Genomic DNA, 4,804 nt, shown 5'->3' with positions numbered 1-4,804 from the left:
CTTTCTCTAGCTCCTCCATTGGGGGTCCTGTGTTCCATTCTATAGATGACTGTGAGCATCCACTTCTGTATTTGCCAGGCACTGGCACAACCTCATACGAGACAGCTATATCAGGGTCCCTTCAGCAAAATCTTGCTGGCATATACAAAAGTGTCTGGGTTTGGTGGCTGATGATGGGATGGATTCCCGGATGGGGTAGTCTCTGGATAGTCCATTCTTTCATCTTAGCTCCAAACTTTGTCTCTGTAACTCCTTTCATGGGTATTTTGTTCCCTTTTCTAAGGAGGAATGAAGTATCCACACGTTGGTCTTCCTTCTTCTTGGTTTTCTTGTGTTTTGAAAATTGTATCTTGGGTAATCTAAGTTTCTGGGCTAATATCCACTTATCAGTGAGTGCATATATATTGACTTCTTTTGTGATTGGGTTACCTCACTAAGGATGATATCCTTCAGATATATCTATTTGCCCAAGAATTTTATAAATTCATTGTTTTTAATAGCTGAGTAGTCTTGTAGCTCTTACCTGCAAGTTTATCTTGAATGAAGGCATTTGGGAGGACCATTTAACATAATTACTGCTAGTTTGGGATGTCTTTGTAAGAGTAGGGTGGGAACCAATGCATTATGGAAGGCTAGGAGATAAGGCTCACATTTACTGTGTTCCTATGGAAAGTTTGAATATTTGTTTTACATGGATTTTTATTCACTTTTCAGAAATGATACTAACGAGTGCCCCTCAGATACTGAGCAAGCATTTGTAGCTTGTACATTGGCAGAATGAGCCAAATGTGTATGTTGTAACCCATTTTGAAAATAAAGTATCTTAAAATAAAAAAATTAATTAATAGAATGTAATGAAACTGAAAAATGATGTCAATCAGACAGAGAGACAGTCCAAGACATGGGAAAATATTTTGAACAATAACACAACAGACACAGGCCTAATATATAAAACATGGTGGGGAAAAAAAAGATTCAAGAAACTACATGTTCAAAACATTAAAAAGTCCTAACCTAAAACATCCAGGAAATCTAGGGTACAATGAAAAGACCAAATGTAAGAGTAATTGGAATACAGGAGAATGAAGATTCCCAGCTCAAAGGACCTGAAAATATCTTCAACAAAATCATAGAAGAAAACATCCCCAACCTAAAGAAGGAAATGGCCATAAAGGTAGAGAAGAAGCCCATAGAACACCAAATGGGACCAGAAAAGAAAATGCTCTCATCACATAATAATCAAAACAGTAAGTGCACAGTACAAAGAAAGAATATTAAAAGCTGCAAGGGAAAAGAGCCAAGTAACATATAAAGGTAGACTTATCAGAATTACACCACACTTCTCAACAGAGACAATAAAAGCCAGAAGAGCCTGGTCAGAGGTCATGCAGACTCTAAGAGAACAGAAATGCCAGCCCAGGCTACTATGCCCAGAAAAACTCTCAATNAATATAGAGATATGAGATGGAGAAAATAAAATATTTTATAAAAAAAATAAAATACAGAGAAAGCAAAATATTCCAAAACAAAACCAAATTAGGAAAGCATCTATCTGCCAATCCAGGCCTACAGAGGATTCGAGAAGGAAAACTCTAACACAAGGAGGGTACCTACACCAAAGAAAAAACAAGATATTAATCATCGCACAACAAAGCCAAAAGGAGAGAACCACATGCACATAATGCCACCTACAAAATAAACATAACAGGAACTAACAATCATCAGTCTTTAATATCTATTAAAATCAGTGGGTTCAATTCCCCAATAACAAGACATAAACTAACAGACTGGATATGAAACCAGGATCTAAAATTTTGCTGACTACAAGAAACACAACCTGAATAAAAAAGACAGACAGTAACTCAGATTAAAAGGTTGGAAAAAGGTCTTCCAAGAAAATGGTCCCAAGAAGCAAACTAGAGTTGCCATCCTAATATCCAATAAAATAGACTTTCAACACAAAGTTATCAAGCATGATGAGGATGGATACTTCATATTTGGCTTAGTCAGGATTTCTATTCGTGCACAAAACTCATAACCAAGAAGCAAATTGGGGAGGAAAGGGTTTATTCAGTTTATATTTCCACATTGCTGTTCATCACTGAAAGAAGTCAGGAGTGGAACTCAAGCTGGTTAGGGAGCAGGAGCTGACGCAGAGGCCATGGTGGGATGTTTTTTTCTGGCTTGCTTCCCCTGGCTTGCTCAGCCTGCTCTCTTATAGAACCAAGACTACCAGCCCAGAGATGGCACCACCCACAAGGGGACCTCCCACCTTGATCACTGATTGAGAAAATGCCTTGCAGCTGGATCTCATGGAGGCATTTCCCCAACTGAAGCTCCTTTCTCTGTGATAACTCCAGCCTGTGTCAAGTTGACACAAAACTAGCCAGTACAATATTCATCAAAGGGAAAATCCACCAAGAGAAAGTCTCAATTCTGAACATCTATCCCCCAAATGCAAAGGCACCTACATTCATAAAAGAAACTTCACTAAAGCTCAAAACACACATTGAACCCCACACAATAATAGAGGGAGACTTCAACACCTCACTCTCACTAATGGACAGATCATGGAAATAGAAACTAAACAGAGACACAGTGAAATTAATAGAGGTTATAAACCAAATGGACTTAAAAGATATCTACAGAACATTTCACCCTAAAACAAAAAAATACACCTTCTTCTCAGCACCTCATGGCACATTCATTCTCCGAAATTGACAATATCATTGGTCACAAAACATCCCTCAATCCATAAAAGAAGACTGAAATAATCACATGCATCCTATCAGATCACCATGGCTGGTCTTCAATAGCAACAAAAACAACAGAAAGCCCAAATACACCTGGAAAATGAGCAACTTTCTACTCAATGATAATTTGGTCAGGGGAAAAATAAAGACATCAAACACTTACACACATAACATACCCAAACATATGGGACACAATGAAAGAAATACTAAGAGGAAACTTCATAGCACTAAGCAATCACAAGGGGCAAGGGAAGGAGGGCCCTGAGTGGGAAAGTGGACAGTGGAGGAGGAGGGGAAGATGATCAGGTATTGGCTGGGGAAAAGGACTGAAGCCCTGAAGGCCAGAAGAAAGAATGGAAACAGACAACTTCAGAAGGTAGGAGGTGGGGGCACGCTCCAGAATGTACCAGAGACATGGGAGGTGAGAGATTTTAAGGACTCACAGGTAGGAATCTTAGATGAAATGCCCTACAGTGGTGAGAGGAAACCACCAGTGGAAAGACAGGGCATCAAGTTAGGGATGGGGTTGCCATTCCACAGTCAAACCTCTGACCCATAATTGTTCCTGTCTGAAAGAGCTACAGGAACAAAAATGGGTAAGAGCCTGAGGAAAAGGAGGTCCAGTAATAGGCCCAAAATGGTATCCAGCACAAGGGGAAACCCCAAGGCCTGACAATATTACTGAGGCTATGGATAGCTTACAAGAAGGGACCTATTATTACTACCCTCTCAAAGACCCAATAAGCAGCTGAAAGAGTCAGATGTAGATATTTACATCCAAGCAAGGGACAGAAGCTGCTGACCCCTGTGGTTGATTTAGGAAAATGCTGGAAGAAGCTGAGGAGAAGGGCAACCCTGTAAGAGGGCCAGCAGTCTCAATTAACCTGGAACCCCAAGATCTCTCAAACACTGGACCACCAACCAGGCAGCATACACCAGTTGATATGAGGCTCCAACACATATATAGTGGAGGACTGCTGGGTCTGGTTTCAGTCAGAGAAGATGCACCTAACCCTCAAGAGACAAGAGGCCTCAGGGATATTAGAGGTCTGGTGGGGAGTAGAAGTGGGGATACCCGAGTAGAGACAAGGGGATGGGGGAACAGTCAGGGGATGGGCCAGGAGGGGTATAAAGTCTGGAGTGTAAAATAGAAAAGGAAAATAAATGCCAACTAGAAAAAGAAAATCACCCTAAGTGAGGTAACAAAGGCCCAGAAATACAAAGATGGAATACTTTCCCTTCTAAATGGATGTTACTTATTAAGTAAATGATAATTGGGCTACAATACACGGACCCAGAGAAGATAGGTAAGAAGGAGAGCACTAGGGGGAAAACATAGATCTCTCTCAACAGGAGAAACAGAATAGATTCTATGGGTGGACTGGGGGTGAATGGGGACAGGAATGGGACAGATCAGTTGAGGACACGGAGAGAGTGCAGTACAGAAAATAACAACTGGATTTAGGGAGCATTTGAGGGTTGGTGTAGAAACTGAATGCACTGGAAACTCCTGGAATTTATGACGGTAAATAAATAGCAAATAAAATTAAATAAATCAACAAATGGAATAAAAAAGAAATCAGGCAAAGAACAGCCTTCATAATACACTCAAATATTGTAAAATGGGTTAAAGTAACTTTTAAAAAGCAAGTGAAAGACTTGCATGATTAAAAACTACAAGTCTTTCAAGAAATAAATTGAAGAATTATCAGAAGATGTAAAAATCTCTCATGTTCGTGGATCAGTAGGATGAACAGAGTATTACCAGCCATCCTATTCAAACAATCTAGTTTAGGAGTCTTAGTGAGGACTCCTAGTAGTGAAGAATTTGAAGTCTGATCTGGCCATCCTTTGTAGCAAGGCAGCTTTGTTGGTGGGACTGGGCTACACTCAGTTGAGGGTCAGCCAAGGAGGTCCAATGAAGATCCCTAAAGAACCCTGCCTTATGCTAGGACAGAAGGTTGCTCTCTGAAACCTGACAGCAGGACCTTATTGCTCAGGACAACTTTCACACAGCTCATTGAATGAAGAGGTTGAGCAGGAGCTTGGAT

Source organism: Mus pahari, unplaced genomic scaffold (genome assembly GCF_900095145.1).
Source record: "Mus pahari unplaced genomic scaffold, PAHARI_EIJ_v1.1 scaffold_9274_U1_1, whole genome shotgun sequence".
Lineage (NCBI taxonomy): Eukaryota > Metazoa > Chordata > Mammalia > Rodentia > Muridae > Mus > Mus pahari.
This window is presented reverse-complemented; position numbering follows the sequence as displayed.